The 17652-nt window shown below is 57.4% G+C and overlaps 1 protein-coding gene across 1 annotated transcript in view; it reads right to left on the bottom strand.

Annotated features, from left to right (window-relative positions):
- The window catches only part of ITGA10 (integrin subunit alpha 10), a 610846-nt gene that overhangs the window by 345522 nt on the left and 247672 nt on the right, over positions 1 to 17652 (bottom strand). The gene's annotated exons all lie outside the window — the stretch shown is intronic.

Below are 17652 nucleotides of genomic sequence, written 5' to 3'. Positions count from 1 at the left end.
GTGGTTAAGTTGGTGTTTCCATAGGAAGAGCACTTTCTGGGCGGCTTATAACTTCACTCTCCCTGGAAGAATACTCACCAAACTTTGCAAAAAAAGTATTTGGGTCACTCTGAATTTTTTTGCAAAGTTTGGTGAGGATTCGTCCAGGGGGGGCAAAGTTATAGGGGGGGTCCCAAAACTTTTTTTTCCCCATAGACATAATGGGAAAAAACTTTGCTCACGCCTACAGCCCAAATCGCTGGACGGATTTACACCAAATTTGCGGCAGGAGTGGCAGCTTGGTCCCGAAAGCGTGCTTTGCTTTATTTGGTGTAAATCCGTCTAGAAGTTTTTAAAAAAATGACAAAAATGTAAGTGAAAAAAATGTGTGATATCTGTGTTCGCTTCGCGGACACACGTCCCTGTTCGCTCCGCGGACAGGACGGTGATTGGGCAAGCAGCTTGCGTGATGCCTGCGGACATATGACGTGCTCTCTCATTGGATGCGGTGAAAGCGTGCAGTGCGTCTGGCTTCAGAGACGCCCGCCATCTTTGTTCCTCGCCGCCTGCACAGTAAGTCTTGTGTCTGTCTCCTGTTCCTCCCACCCCCGCTCATGCTCCGTGTGTCCTTCTTGTCCCCCCCACCCCCACTCATGCTCCGTGTCTCCCCTGTTCCTCCAGCCCCCCCGCTCACGCCATCGGCACACGGTGGCCAGCAGAGGGCCGAGGAGCAGGATCTGCCGCGTGCACATGAACGCCGTGTGTCTCTCTCTCTCCCCTTCCACCCACTCCCGCTCATGCCCCGTGTGTCTCTCCCTCCCCCCACCCCCCGCTCATGCCCCGTGTGTCTCTCTCCCTCCCCCCACCCCCGCTCATGCCCCGTGTGTCTCTCTCCCCTTCCCCCACCCCCCGCTCATGCCCCGTGTGTCTCTCTCCCCTTCCACCCACTCCCGCTCATGCCCCGTGTGTCTCTCCCTCCCCCCACCCCCCGCTCATGCCCCGTGTGTCTCTCTCCCTCCCCCCACCCCCGCTCATGCCCCGTGTGTCTCTCTCCCCTTCCCCCACCCCCCGCTCATGCCCCGTGTGTCTCTCTCCCCTTCCACCCACTCCCGCTCATGCCCCGTGTGTCTCTCCCGCCCCCCACCCCCGCTCATGCCCCGTGTGTCTCTCTCCCCTTCCCCCACCCCCCGCTCATGCCCCGTGTGTCTCTCTCCCCTTCCACCCACTCCCGCTCATGCCCCGTGTGTCTCTCCCTCCCCCCACCCCCCGCTCATGCCCCATGTGTCTCTCTCCCCTTCCTCCCACCCCCCGCTCATGCCCCGTGTGTCTCTCTCCCCTTCCTCCCACCCCCCGCTCATGCCCTGTGTGTCTCTCTCCCTCCCCCCACCCCCGCTCATGCCCCGTGTGTCTCTCTCCCTCCCCCCCACCCCCGCTCATGCCCCGTGTGTCTCTCCCCCTCCCGCCCACCCCCGCTCATGCCCCGTGTCTCTCTCCCCTTCTCCCCACCCCCCGCTCATGCCCCGTGTGTCTCTCTCCCTCCCCCCCACCCCCGCTCATGCCCAGTGTGTCTCTCTCCCTCCCCTCCACACCGCTCTTGCCCCGTGTGTCTCTCTCCCCTTCCCCCCCACCCCCGCTCATGCCCCGTGTGTCTCTCTCCCTCCCCAAATCATGCCCCGTGTGTGTCTCTCCCCCTCCCGCCCACCCCCCGCTCATGCCCAGTGTGTCTCTCTCCCCTTCCCCCCACTCCCGCTCATGCCCCGTGTGTCTCTCTCCCTCCCCCCACCCCCGCTCATGCCCCATGTGTCTCTCCCCCTCCCACCCACCCCTTGCTCACGCCCCGTGTGTCTCTCCCCCTCCCACCCACCCCTCGCTCATGCCCTGTGTGTCTCCCCCCTCCCGCCCACCCCCTGCTCATGCCCCGTGTGTCTCTCCCCCTCCCCCCACCCCCGCTCATGCCCCGTGTGTCTCTCTCCGTCCCCTCCACCCCCGCTCATGCCCCGTGTCTCTCCCCTTCCCCCCACCCGCTCATGCCTCGTGTGTCTCTCTCCCTCCCCCCTCCCCCCGCTCATGCCTTGTGTGTCTCTCTCCCTCCCTCCCACCCCCGCTCATGCCCCGTGTGTCTCTCCCCCTCCCGCCCACCCCCGCTCTTGCCCTGTGTGTCTTTCCCCATCCCACCCCCGCTCATGCCCTGTGTGTCTCTCCCCCTCCCGCCCACCGCCCGCTCATGCCACGTGTGTCTCTCCCCTTCCCCCCACCCCCGCTCATGCCCCGTGTGTCTCTCTCCCTCCCCCCCACCCCCGCTCATGCCCCGTGTCTCTCCCCTTCCCCCCACCGCCGCTCATGCCTCGTGTGTCTCTCTCCCTCCCCCCCACCGCCGCTCCTGCCCCGTGTGTCTCTCCCCCTCCCGCCCACCCCCCGCTCATGCCCCGTGTGTCTCTCCCCCTCCCGCCCACCCCCCGCTCATGCCCTGTGTGTCTCTCTCCCTCCCCCCACCCCCGCTCATGCCCCGTGTGTCTCTCTCCCCTTCCTACCACCCCCCGCTCATGCCCCGTGTGTCTCTCTACATCCCCCCCCACCCCAGCTCATGCCCCGTGTCTCTCCCCCTCCCGCCCACCCCCCGCTCATGCCCCGTGTGTCTCTCCCCCTCCCGCCCACCCCCCGCTCATGCCCCGTGTGTCTCTCCCCCTCCCGTCTTCTCTCCCCCTCCCATCTTCTGTTCCCCCCGCTCATGCCCCGTGTCTGTCTCCTGTTCTCCCCACCCCCCGCTCATGCCCCGTATCTGTCTCCTGTTCCCCTCATGTGCCGTGTCTGTCTCCTGTTGCCCCCCATCCCCCCGCCCATGCCCCGTGTCTGTCTCCTGTTCCCCCATCCCCCGCTCATGCCCCGTGTCTATCTCCTGTTGCCCCCCAACCCCCTGCTCATGCCCCGTGTCTGTCTCCTGTTCTCCCCACCCCCGCTTATGCCCTGTGTCTGTCTCTTGTTCCTCCCACCCCCCTGCTCATGCCCCGTGTGTCTCTCCCCCTCCCGTCTTCTGTTCCCCCCGCTCATGCCCCGTGTCTGTCTCCTGTTCTCCCCACCCCCCGCTCATGCCCCGTATCTGTCTCCTGTTCCCCTCATGTGCCGTGTCTGTCTCCTGTTGCCCCCCACCCCCTCGCTCATGCCCCGTGTCTGTCTCCTGTTCCCCCATCCCCCGCTCATGCCCCATGTCTATCTCCTGTTGCCCCCCAAACCCCTGCTCATGCCCCGTGTCTGTCTCCTGTTCCCCCACCCGCTCATGCCCCGTGTCTGTCTCCTGTTCCCCCCACCCGCTCATGCTCCGTGTCTCTCTCTTGTTGCCCCCCACCTCCCCGCTCATGCCCCGTGTATGTCTCCTGTTCTCCCCACCCCCGCATATGCCCTGTGTCTGTCTCCTGTTCCTCCCACCCCCCGCTCATGCCACGTGTCTGTCTCCTCTTGCACCCCACCCCCCCGCTCATGCGCCGTGTCTGTTGTTCCCCCATCCCCCGCTAATGCCCCATGTCTCTCACCTGTTGCCCCCCACCCCCGCTCATGCCCCGTGTCTGTCTCCTGTTCCCCCCACCCCCGCTCATGCCCTGTGTCTGTCTCCTGTTGCCCCTCATGCCCCATGTCTGTCTCATGTTCTCCCCACCGCCGCTCATGCTCTGTATCTGTCTCCTGTTCCCCCGACCCCCTGCTCATGCCCCGTGTCTGTCTCCTGTTGCCCCCCACCCCCCGCTCATGCCCCGTGTCTGTCTCCTGTTGCCCCCCACCCCCGCTCATGCCCCGTGTCTGTCTCCTGTTGCCCCCCACCCCACGCTCATGCCCTGTGTCTGTCTCTGTTGTTCCCCCCACCCCCTGCTCATGCCCCGTGTCTCTCTCCTGTTGCCCCCACCCCCCGTTCATGCCCTGTGTCTGTCTCCTGTACCCCCCCACCCCCCCCTCATGCCCCGTGTCTGTCTCCTGTTCCCCCCACCCGCTCATGCCCCGTGTCTCTCTCCTGTTGCCCCCCCGCTCATGCCCCGTGTCTGTCTCCTGTTCCCCCCACCTGCTCATGCCCCGTGTCTCTCTCCTGTTGCCCCCCACCCCCCGCTCATGCCCCGTGTCTGTCTACTGTACCCCCCCACCCCCCGCTCATGCCCCGTGTCTCTCTCCTGTTGCCCCCCACCCCCTGCTCATGCCCCGTGTCTGTCTCCTGTACCCCCCACCCCCGTTCATGCCCCATGTCTCTCACCTGTTGCCCCCCACCCCCGCTCATGCCCCGTGTCTGTCTCCTGTTCCCCCCACCCCCCGCTCATGCCCTGTGTCTTTCTCCTGTTCCCCCCACCCATGCCCCGTGTCTGTCTCCGGTATCCCCCCACTCCGCGCTCATGCCCCGTGTCTCTCTCCTGTTGCCCCCCACCCCCCTGCTCATGCCCCGTGTCTGTCTCCTGTTGCCCCCTCACCGCCCTGCTCATGCCCTGTGTCCGTCTCCTGTTCTCCCCACCCCTGCTCATGCCCCGTATCTGTCTCCTGTTCCCCCATCCCCCGCTCATGCCCTGTGTCTGTCTCCTGTTCTCCCCACCCCCGCTTATGCCCTGTGTCTGTCTCTTGTTCCTCCCACCCCCCTGCTCATGCCCCGTGTGTCTCTCCCCCTCCCGTCTTCTGTTCCCCCCGCTCATGCCCCGTGTCTGTCTCCTGTTCTCCCCACCCCCCGCTCATGCCCCGTATCTGTGTCCTGTTCCCCTCATGTGCCGTGTCTGTCTCCTGTTGCCCCCCACCCCCCCGCTCATGCCCCGTGTCTGTCTCCTGTTCCCCCATCCCCCGCTCATGCCCCATGTCTATCTCCTGTTGCCCCCCAAACCCCCGCTCATGCCCCGTGTCTGTCTCCTGTTCCCCCACCCGCTCATGCCCCGTGTCTGTCTCCTGTTCCCCCCACCCGCTCATGCTCCGTGTCTCTCTCTTGTTGCCCCCCACCTCCCCGCTCATGCCCCGTGTATGTCTCCTGTTCTCCCCACCCCCGCTTATGTCCTGTGTCTGTCTCCTGTTCCTCCCACCCCCCGCTCATGCCACGTGTCTGTCTCCTCTTGCACCCCACCCCCCCGCTCATGCGCCGTGTCTGTTGTTCCCCCCATCCCCCGCTAATGCCCCATGTCTGTCTCCTGTTCCCCCCACCCCTCGCTCATGCCCTGTGTCTGTCTCCTGTTGCCCCCCACCCCCCGCTCATGCCCCGTGTCTCTCCTGTTGCCCCCCACCCGCCGCTCATGCCCTGTGTCTGTCTCCTGTTGCCCCTCATGCCCCGTGTCTGTCTCATGTTCTCCCCACCGCCGCTCATGCTCCGTGTCTGTCTCCTGTTCCCCCCACCCCCTGCTCATGCCCCGTGTCTGTCTCCTGTTGCCCCCCACCCCCCGCTCATGCCCCGTGTCTGTCTCCTGTTGCCCCCCACCCCCGCTCATGCCCCGTGTCTGTCTCCTGTTGCCCCCCACCCCACGCTCATGCCCTGTGTCTGTCTCTGTTGTTCCCCCCACCCCCTGCTCATGCCCCGTGTCTCTCTCCTGTTGCCCCCACCCCCCGTTCATGCCCTGTGTCTGTCTCCTGTACCCCCCACCCCCCGCTCATGCCCCGTGTCTGTCTCCTGTTCCCCCCACCCGCTCATGCCCCGTGTCTCTCTCCTGTTGCCCCCCCGCTCATGCCCTGTGTCTGTCTCCTGTTCCCCCCCACCTGCTCATGCCCTGTGTCTCTCTCCTGTTGCCCCCCACCCCCCGCTCATGCCCCGTGTCTGTCTACTGTACCCCCCACCCCCCGCTCATGCCCCGTGTCTCTCTCCTGTTGCCCCCCACCCCCTGCTCATGCCCCGTGCCTGTCTCCTGTACCCCCCACCTCCGCTCATGCCCCATGTCTCTCACCTGTTGCCCCCCACCCCCGCTCATGCCCCGTGTCTGTCTCCTGTTCCCCCCACCCCCCGCTCATGCCCTGTGTCTGTCTCCTGTTCCCCCCACCCATGCCCCGTGTCTGTCTCCTGTATCCCCCCACTCCGCGCTCATGCCCCGTGTCTCTCTCCTGTTGCCCCCCACCCCCCTGCTCATGCCCCGTGTCTGTCTCCTGTTGCCCCCCCACCGCCCTGCTCATGCCCCGTGTCCGTCTCCTGTTCTCCCCACCCCTGCTCATGCCCCGTATCTGTCTCCTGTTCCCCCATCCCCCGCTCATGCCCCGTGTCTGTCTCCTGTTCTCCCCACCCCCCGCTCATGCCCCGTGTCTGTCTCCTGTTGTCCCCACCCCCCGCTCATGCCCCGCGTCTCTCACCTGTTGGCCCCACCCCTGCTCATGCCCCGTGTCTGTCTCCTGTTGTCCCCCACCCCCTGCTCATGCCCCGTGTCTCCCTCGTGTTCTCCCCAACCCCCGCTCATGCCCCGTGTTTCCCTCGTGTTACACCCCACTCCCCCGCTCATGCCTCGTGTCTCTCTCGTGTTCCCCCACCCCCGCTCATGCCCCTTGTCTCTCTCCTTCCCCCCCACCCCCGCTCATGTCCCGTGTGTGCCCTGTACCCCCAGCTCATACCCCATGTCTCCCTCGTGTTCCTCCCCACCCCCGCTCATACCCCGTGTCTCCCTCATGTTCCTCCACACCCGCTGCTCATGCCCCGTGTCTCTCTCATGTGTGCCCCCGCCACCGCTCATGCCCCGTGTTTCCTTCCTTCCCCCCACCCCCTGCTCAGGCCCCGTTTGTACCCTGTTCCCTCTCACCCCCTGCTCATGCCCATGTGTCTCCCCTGTTCCCCCCCCAACCCCCTGCTCATGCCCTTTTGTGTTCTTTATACACCCTACCTTCCCTTTCCATGGTGGCCATCTTTTTGTTTTTTTTACCACCCGGCATTCCCACTTTGAGGACATAAGATGTTAGTGGTCTTCATCTATTGAAAAGGATGTTATGGTGATGTTGCACTAATAAAAACCTTGAAAATTTAGTAAAAAAAAATGTTACAGGGACGTTATGGTTAAGTTGCACTAATAAAAACCTCTGAAATTCAATGAAAAAACGTTGTTAAAGGGACGTTATGGTTAAGTTGCGCTACTAAAAACCTATGAAATTCAGTGAAAAAACGTTGTTAAAGGGATTGTGGGATGTTTTTACCCATGCATCCGAGCCCTACCTCAAAAACTGTGCAGTACTGGCATTGAAAACATCATGATGGCCAGAGCTTCCCAGAAAATGCCCAGGGAAGTGCATGAAGAATAGGCTGCCACCCATTTTGCCGATGTTATGGGCACAGAAGGGCACTGCCTAAAACCACCATTGGACTACCCACACAGTAGCCTGAAACCATTGGGAATGGCAATGCTGATTGCCAAAAGCAACCTAGAATTGTGGGGAATTCCTTTTCTTAAATCCCAAAAATGGGTGCATTACCAGTACTCACCACTATCAGAAAGCCGGCGTTTTAAAACAACACCAGATTTTTTTTTTTGTGTAAAACTGAATAAATGAACCCAAAGCAGGCCAAAGAAAGACTTACTGAGAGGTGGATCCAATGTAAAGTTATATTCTGAAGTGACTTGAAGGTTTATAACAAGACTGGCTGAGCTGTGGATTTCAGCAGTTTAAGTAAATTTGGACTGAAAGACACTAAAAATCTAAATGTTTAAAAGAAATGAGTGACCTACTTTTGAGTGTCACATAGGTTGCAATTGTTTAAATGTCATAGTTTTAAACTTAGAATCAGCATTTTAGCTGCATATGTAAAATGGTTAGTTTTATTTGAATGCAGAAAACTGGGTAACTAAAAGTGACATTAGCTGGGGGCTGGCTTAAGGAACTGAATTCTGCCCACCAGCTACCCCCGACAGGAGTTGAGACTTGCACAACAGCTGTGTTCCCAGGCCTACCTGCCTTTTGCTGCTCCCACCAAAAGGGATATGACACTTCTCTGATTGGATTACCAAGGGACTGCTAGAGACTAAACATAGGACCCAGGCAGAGGGTTTATGGAAGTGGCCATAAATAGCTTCCTCGTGAACAATGGGCCTTCCAGGGCCCAGGCAGATGGTTTATTGCAGGGGTAATAAAAAATGCCTTCCTCTTGGCAGAAACTGGGAGGGGGAGAAACTGGAGACAGAGGCTGAGCTTGAAGAAAGTGGAAAAACTGGTTTCTGTACCATGTGACCTGAAAAGACACACCCCTGTAGCCAGAATATGGTTTTAGAAAAAGATGAATAACTCATAGTACGGACTTGTCATAATTATTTAAATGATACCATAATTCTTGTGATTTTTCTGCCCACATTTTAAGAGGTTTTTAGAACCGGTGGCATGATCTGGGGGCAAGCTAGCAGTTAAGAGGGTATTACTTAAAATGTATGCATGTTAAAAATCTGATACTTCCTCAATTAATGCCTGCATGCCTTGCACACATTTGGAAGCTCCCAGGAAGAGCAGATTTGGACAGGGTATACCTCCTGTGATATGTGATGGGTGCATGTAATTTTAAACAAATGTGTACCTGTGCAAATATGTTTTTGAGCAAATATAGATTGTGTGTAAAGTTGACAGGGGTGGGTTCTCTGTATCATAAACAGACCTCATCATGATGACACTTCATTTCATTCCCCCAATCAAGGGGAAGAGGAGGAAGTGGCCAATGACAAGTGGAGAGGGGTAGGACCTAGGAAGCTAGCCTCTCCACCCATTTTCAAAACACATAAAAGCAGACAGTCAGGACAGATAGGAACATTCAATTCCATTTGCTGCGGAGCATGCTGCCGGACCATACCACATCCAGAGATCCAGACTTCAAATCCATCAATCTCCAGAGAAAGCTGTGCAGAAAGATCCAGAAGCAGTGCTGTACCCAGAGAGAGCAGAGCTGACCCAGATCACTGTGAAGTGCCGAGACCAGACCAGAGTCCAGTCTAAAACCTGACCAGATCCGTGGCGAGGCCCATTCTATTTCTAAATATAGTGTGAGTACCTAGCAGAACTGTGCAGAACCAATCTCTTAGTTAAAATAATATAATTCAATCTATTTTTATTTAAGTAGAACTGCCTCCTAACTGACACCTGTCATTTGCAAAGCTGTCACCTGTCATTTTTAGCTGCAAGTTTTTCAAATCCGAAAAACAACCTTCACAAAATCGTTCATAACTCCGTAACCGTTTGTGCTAGGAACTTGCAGTAACCTCACTTCATTGCCAGCACGTATAAAAGCATTTTGGGCCCGTGTTTCAAACTTCTGTAGTCTAAGCTTGCTGGGGTGAACTGAATTACATTTGATTGCATTTCTGAGAACTGTGTGCTTTCCTTCCATTTCCTTGCATTGCATAAAAGGGGGGGGTGCATTGCCAGAGAAAAGTGATTACATTGTTTTGTTGAAATCATATTGAGTATTTTCTGTATTGCATTTTCATTCAACATTATATCCATCTGAACTTATATAAAGCATTCTCTACCACCTTATTCTTCTGTTCCTATTCACAAGTGTGCTAGTGCCAGACTATCCATTATTGATTACTGCTCAGATTAGGTGTGATATTCAATTATTAAATTATTATAAAGTGTGATATATATACCTATTGTTTAAATTATCAAATACACCTTTTAACTTGCAAAACAGAACTACTTCTTGGCTCAGTGGGGTCAGGGGGATTCCAAGAGAGGGGTGTTATATAGGGGTAGTCATCCAGAACGCATGAACTGGACATAAGGATATATCAATAAGGGTTTCCATTCAGTATCCCAGACTAGGCATTGACTTAGCTGTAGTGTTGAATTGAATCCTCTTACACAGCACATATAAAAGCATTTTGGGCCCGTGTTTCAAACTTCTGTAGTCTAAGCTTGCTGGGGTGAACTGAATTACGCTTGATTGCATTTCTGAGAACTGTGTGCTTTCCTTCCATTTCCTTGCATTGCATAAAAGGGGGGGGGGTGAATTGCCAGAGAAAAGTGATTACATTGTTTTGTTGAAATCATATTGAGTATTTTCTGTATTGCATTTTCATTCAACATTATATCCATCTGAACTTATATAAAGCATTCTCTACCACCTTATTCTTCTGTTCCTATTCACAAGTGTGCTAGTGCCAGACTATCCATTATTGATTACTGCTCAGATTAGGTGTGATATTCAGTTATTAAATTATTATAAAGTGTGATATATATACCTATTGTTTAAATTATCAAATAAACCTTTTAACTTGCAAAACAGAACTACTTCTTGGCTCAGTGGGGTCAGGGGGATTCCAAGAGAGGGGTGTTATATAGGGGTAGTCATCCAGAACGCATGAACTGGACATAAGGATATATCAATAAGGGTTTCCATTCAGTATCCCAGACTAGGCATTGACTTAGCTGTAGTGTTGAATTGAATCCTCTTACACAGCACATATAAAAGCATTTTGGGCCCGTGTTTCAAACTTCTGTATTCTAAGATTGCTGGGGTGAACTGAATTACACTTGATTGCATTTCTGAGAACTGTGTGCTTTCCTTCCATTTCCTTGCATTGCATAAAAAGGGGGGGGGGTGAATTGCCAGAGAAAAGTGACTACATTGTTTTGTTGAAATCATATTGAGTATTTTCTGTATTGCATTTTCATTCAACATTATATCCATCTTAACTTATATAAAGCATTCTCTACCACCTTATTCTTCTGTTCCTATTCACAAGTGTGCTAGTGCCAGACTATCCATTATTGATTACTGCTCAGATTAGGTGTGATATTCAGTTATTAAATTATTATAAAGTGTGATATATATACCTATTGTTTAAATTATCAAATAAACCTTTTAACTTGCAAAACAGAACTACTTCTTGGCTCAGTGGGGTCAGGGGGATTCCAAGAGAGGGGTGTTATATAGGGGTAGTCATCCAGAACGCATGAACTGGACATAAGGATATATCAATAAGGGTTTCCATTCAGTATCCCAGACTAGGCATTGACTTAGCTGTAGTGTTGAATTGAATCCTCTTACAGGACGTTATGTTTAAGTTGCGCTACTAAAAACGTATGAAATTCAGTGAAAAAACGTTGTTAAAGGGACGTTATGTTTAAGTTGCACTACTAAAAACATATGAAATTCAGTGAAAAAACTTTGTCAAAGGGACGTTATGGTTCCAAATAAAACCGAAAAACCCTTGAAATTCGCCAGTTATGGTAAGCTAAGCAACCATAACTTGCGCCACTACCGTGCACTGCTAAGACTAACACCCAGGACATCAAAGATGACATCACAAATGTCATTGATGACATCACTGATGACATCACATGTCTGGCTCACTCTTTTTTCTTTTGCTGACATATCTAGGCCACATGGCTTTCTTCAGTAACAGTCAGAAATTAAACATTTTATTTTATTTGTAGACGTATCCTTCAAGTAGGTTCTTACAGTAATTCCCTTAGAGTCCAGTCACATCATATGAAACATATACATATGAGAAGACACAAGCTTGAAAGACAGCAATCCTTTTTGTGCATAAAGATAATCAATAGACTTGTGAGCACTTTCTGATAGTTCTGTTTTTTTTATGGCTGTACTTTCCCTGTATATGGTCATATTTGTATACATTGTACTTACACTACTTTCCTTAGGGTCCAATCACATCAAGTGATACATATACCTAGGGTAAATAGCAGCTTTGAAACAGAGTAATCATTTATTTGCATGAAAATAATCAGTTAAATTATGAATTGTTTCTGCTACTACTTGTGCTTTTTTGCTAATTTCACTTTCCCTGCATATACCCATATTGGTATGTGTTCTTGTGTCTTTGTGTTTTGTCTATAGTAATGCAATTATGTAATACATGTGTTTTATTAGCTACTTATTACATATTTCACAGTACACAGAAATCTATTAAGAACACTATTATCATTTCATTATTCAACATATTAACATTACGAATATTATACCTTCATCTTGTACACTGCACACAATGTTATGTTTCTGTATGAGTAGCTTAGTATACTAGATAGAACCCCATAATAGGATGCTATTTATATCAATGCATTGTTCAATGCACTAATTAGGGTATGATATTTATTGCAATGATCCTTGACACTTTTTTCGCAACATTAGAATAAGAATCCCTTGTACACATATTTCATGAAAAGTAAACACACATGTGATGTCATCAGTGATGTCATCAATGACATTTGTGATGTCATCTTTGATGTCCTGGGTGTTAGTCTTAGCAGTGCACGGTGGTGGCGCGAGTTATGGTTGCTTAGCTTACCAGCACTGGCAAATTTCAAGGGTTTTTCGGTTTTACTTGGAACCATAACGTCCCTTTGACAATGTTTTTTCACTGAATTTCATAGGTTTTTAGTAGCGCAACTTAACCATAACGTCCCTTTAACAAAGTTTTTCACTAAGACCCACGACATCAAAGATGACATCACACATGTCATTGATGACATCACTGATGACATCACATGTGTATGTACTTTTCATGAAAAGGAGGGGGACACGGGCATGAGTGGGAGTGGGGGAACAGGGGAGACACATGGGCATGAGTGGGGGTTGGGGGAACAGGGCACACACGGGGCATGAGCGGGGGGTGGGGGCAACAGGGGAGACACGGGGCATGAGCGGGGGGTGGGGGGGAAAAGGAGGGAGACACAGGGCATGAGCAGTGGGTGGGGGGGACAAGAGAGACACGGGCCATGAGCGGGGGGTGGGCGGAACAGTAGGGAGACACAGGGAATGAGCGGGGGGTGGAGGGGAACAGGGGAGACACGTGGGCATGAGCGGGGGGTGAGGGGGAACAGGGGAGACATGTGGGCATGAGCGGGGGGTGGGGGGATCAGTAGGGAGACATGGAGCATGAGCGGGGGGTGGGGGGAACAATGGAGACACGGGGCATGAGCGAGGGGGTGGGGGGAACAGGGGAGACACGTGGGCATGAGTGGGGGGTGGGGGAACAGGGGAGACAAGGGGCATGAGCGGGGGGTGGGGGGAAAAGGAGGGAGACACGGGGCATGAGCAGGGGGTGGGGGGAACAAGAGAGAGACACGGGTCATGAGCAGGGGTGGGGGGAACAGGGGAGACAAATGGGCATGAGCGGGGGTTGGGGGGAACAGGGGAGACACGTGGGCATGAGCGGTGGGTGGGGGGAACAGGGGAGACACGTGGGCATGAACGGGGGGTGGGGGGAACGGAGGGAGACACAGGGCATGAGCGGGGGTGGGGGGGAAAGGAAGGAAACACGGTGCATGCGCGGGGGGTGGGGGCAACAGGGGAGACAAGGGGCATGAGCAGGGGGTGGGGGGAAAAGGAGGGAGACACGGGGCATGAGCAGGGGGTGGGATGGAACAAGGGAGACACGGGGCATGAGCGGGTGGTAGGGGGAACAGGGAGAACACAGGGCACACACGGGGCATGAGCGGGGGTGGGGGGAATGGGAGGGAGACACGGGGCATGAACGGGGGTGGGGGGGAAAAGGAGGGAGACACGGGGCATGAGCAGGGGGCGGGGGAACAGGGAAAACACGGGGCATGAGCGGGGGGCGGGGGAATGGGAGGCAGACACGGGGCATGAGTGGGGGTGGGGGGGAACAGGGCACACACGGGGCGTGAGCGTGGGGAACAGGGCACACACAGGGCAGGGGGTGGGGGAACAGGGGAGACACGGGGCATAAGCAGGGGGTGGGGGTAACACAAGGGAGACACAGGGCATGAGCGGGGGGTGGGGGGTAACACAGGGAGACACGAAGCATGAGCGGCAGGTGGGGGGAACAGGGGAGACAAGGGACATGAGCGGGGTGTGGGGGGGAAATGAGGGAGACAGGGCATGAGCAGAGGGTGGGGGGAACGGGAGGGAGACATGGGGCATGAGCGGGGGGGTGGGGAGGAACAGGGCACACACGGGGCATGAGTGGGGGGTGGGGGACAACAGGGCAAACATGGGGCATGAGCAGGGGGTGGGGGAACAGGGCACACATGGGGCATGAGCAGGGGGTGGGGGGAACAGGGCACACATGGGGCATGAGCGGGGGTGGGGGGTAACACGAGGGAGACACGGGGCATGAGTGGGGGGTGGGGTGGAACAGGGGAGACACGGGACATGAGCGGGGGGTGGGGGAACAGGGAAAACGGGGTATGAGCGGAGGGTGGGGGGATGGGAGGGAGACACGGGGCATGAGCGGGGGGTGGGGGGAACGGCACACACGGGGCATGAGCGGGGGGTGGGGGGAACAGGGCAAACTCAGGGCATGAGCAGGGGGTGGGGGAACAGGGGACACGGGGCATGAGCAGGGGGTGGGGGGAACAGGGGAGACACGGAGCATGAGCGGGGGGTGGGGGTGAAAAGGAGGGAGACACGGGCCATGAGCGGGGGGTGGGGGTACAGGAGGGAGACATGGGGCATAAGCAGGGGTTGGGGGGGATCGGAAGGGAGACACGAGGCATGAGCGGGGGTGGGGGGGAACAGGGGAGACACGGGACATGAGAAGGGGTGGGGGGAACAGGGCAACATGGGGCATGAGCGGGGGGTGGGCGGTACAGAAGGGAGACACGGGGCATGAGCGGGGGTGGGGGGCACAAGAGAGAGACACAGACCATGAGCATGTGGTGGGGGGAACAGTAGGGAGACACAGGGCATGAGCGGGGTTGGGGGGAACAGTGGAGACACGGGGCATGAACAGGGGGGTGGGGGGATCAGTGGAGACACAGGGCATGAGCAGGGGTGGGGGAACAAGAGAGAGACACGGAGCATGAGCCGGGGGTGGGGGGAACAGGAGGGAGGCACGGGGCATGAGCGGGGAGTGGGGGGTAACACGAGGGAAACACGGGGCATGAGCAGGGGCTGGGGGGAAAAACGAGGGAGACACGGGGCATGAGCAAGGGATGGGGGCAACAGGAGACACACGGGGCATGAGCGGGGGGTGGGGGGTACACGAGGAAGACACGGGGCATGAGCGAGGGGATGTGGAGAACACGAGGGAGACACGGGGCATGAGCAGGGGGTGGGGGGAACAGGGCAGACACAGGGCATGAGCGGGGGGTGGGAGGTACAGGAGGGAGACACAGGGCATAAGCGGGGGGTGGGGGGAACAGGGCACACACGGAGCATGAGCGGGGGGTGGGGGGAACAGGGCACACACGGGGCATGAGCGGGGGGTGGGGGGAACAGGGCAAACTCAGGGCATGAGCAGGGGGTGGGGGAACAGGGGACACGGGCCATGAGCAGGGGGTGGGGGGAACAGGGGAGACACGGAGCATGAGCGGGGGGTGGGGGTGAAAAGGAGGGAGACACGGGCCATGAGCGGGGGGTGGGGGTACAGGAGGGAGACATGGGGCATAAGCAGGGGTTGGGGGGGATCGGAAGGGAGACACGAGGCATGAGCGGGGGTGGGGGGGAACAGGGGAGACACGGGACATGAGAAGGGGTGGGGGGAACAGGGCAACATGGGGCATGAGCGGGGGGTGGGCGGTACAGAAGGGAGACACGGGGCATGAGCGGGGGTGGGGGGCACAAGAGAGAGACACAGACCATGAGCATGTGGTGGGGGGAACAGTAGGGAGACACAGGGCATGAGCGGGGGTTGGGGGGAACAGTGGAGACACGGGGCATGAACAGGGGGGTGGGGGGATCAGTGGAGACACAGGGCATGAGCAGGGGTGGGGGAACAAGAGAGAGACACGGAGCATGAGCCGGGGGTGGGGGGAACAGGAGGGAGGCACGGGGCATGAGCGGGGAGTGGGGGGTAACACGAGGGAAACACGGGGCATGAGCAGGGGCTGGGGGGAAAAACGAGGGAGACACGGGGCATGAGCAAGGGATGGGGGCAACAGGAGACACACGGGGCATGAGCGGGGGGTGGGGGGTACACGAGGAAGACACGGGGCATGAGCGAGGGGATGGGGAGAACACGAGGGAGACACGGGGCATGAGCAGGGGGTGGGGGGAACAGGGCAGACACAGGGCATGAGCGGGGGGTGGGAGGTACAGGAGGGAGACACAGGGCATAAGCGGGGGGTGGGGGGAACAAGAGAGAGACACAGACCATGAGTGGGGGGTGGGGGGAACAGTAGGGAAACACGGGGCATGAGCGGGGGGTGGGGGGAACAGTGGAGACACGGGGCATGAGCGAGGGGGTGGGGGGAACAGTGGAGATACGGGGCATGAGCGAAGGGGTGGGGGGAACAGTGGAGATACGAGGCATGAGCGGGGGTGGGGGGAACAGGGGAGACACAGGGCATGAGCGGGGGGTAACAAGAGGAGACACAGGGAATGAGCGGGGTGGGGGGAACACAAGGGAGACACGAAGCATGAGGGGTGGTGGGGGGGAACAGGGGAGACACGGGGCATGAGCAGCGGGTGTGGGGAACAGGGGAGACAAGGGACATGAGTGGGGGTGGGGGGAAAAAGGAGGGAGACACAGGGCATGAGCAAGGGGTGGGGGGGAACGGGAGGGAGACACGGGGCATGAGTGGGTGGTGGGGGGCAACAGGGCACACACGGGGCATGAGCGGGGGGTGGGGGGAACGGCACACACGGGGCATGAGCGGGGGGTGGGGGGGAAACAGGGCACACACAGGGCATGAGAGGGGGGTGGGGTTTAACAGGGCACATACGGGGCATGAGCAGGGGGTGGGGGAGGAACAGGGCACACATGGGGCATGAGCGGGGGGTGGGGGGATGGGAGGGAGACACGGGGCATGAGCGGGGGGTGGGGGGAACAGGGCACACACGGGGCATGAGCGGGGGTGGGGGGAACAGGGCAAACACAGGGCATGAGCAGGGGGTGGGGGGTACAGGAGGGAGACACGGGGCATAAGTGGGGGGTGGGGGAACAAGAGAGAGACACGGACCATGAGCGGGGGGGGGAACAGTAGGGAAACACGGGGCATGAGCGGGGGTGGGGGGAACAGTGGAGACACGGGGCATGAGCAAGGGGGTGGGGGGAAGAGTGGAGATACGGGGCATGAGCGAGGGGGTGGGGGGAACTGTGGAGATACGAGGCATGAGCGGGGGTGGGGGGAACAGGGGAGACACAGGGCATGAGCGGGGGGTGGGGGTAACAAGAGGGAGACACAGGGAATGAGCGGGGTGGGGGTAACACAACGGAGACACGAAGCATGAGGGGTGGTGGGGGGGAACAGGGGAGACACGGGGCATGAGCAGCGGGTGTGGGGAACAGGGGAGACAAGGGACATGAGTGGGGGGTGGGGGGAAAAAGGAGGGAGACACAGGGGGTGGGGGGGAACGGGAGGGAGACACGGGGCATGAGTGGGGGGTGGGGGGTGGGGGGGAACAGGGCACACACGGGGCATGAGAGGGGGGTGGGGGGGAACAGGGCACACACAGGGCATGAGAGGGGGGTGGGGTTTAACAGGGCACACACGGGGCATGAGCAGGGGGTGGGGGAGGAACAGGGCACACATGGGGCCTGAGCGGGGGGTGGGGGGAACAGGGAAAACACGGGGCATGAGCGGGGGTGGGGGGAACGGGAGGGAGACACGTGGCATGAGTGGGGGTGGGGGGAAAAGGAGGGAGACACAGGCCATGAATGGGGGGTGGGGGGTACAGGAGGGAGACACGGGGCATAAGCAGGGGTTGGGGGAACGGAAGGGAGACACGAGGCATGAGCGGGGGGTGGGGGGGAACAGGGGAGAGATGGGGCATGAGCGGGGGTTGGGGGGGTACACAAGGAAGACACTGGGCATGAGCAGGGGGGTGGGGTGACCACGAGGGAGACACGG

Source organism: Ambystoma mexicanum, chromosome 1p (genome assembly GCF_040938575.1).
Source record: "Ambystoma mexicanum isolate Mex_15411 chromosome 1p, UKY_AmexF1_1, whole genome shotgun sequence".
NCBI lineage: Eukaryota > Metazoa > Chordata > Amphibia > Caudata > Ambystomatidae > Ambystoma > Ambystoma mexicanum.
The sequence above is the reverse complement of the archived record's forward strand: the minus strand, read 5'-3'. Positions and strand labels throughout refer to the sequence as shown.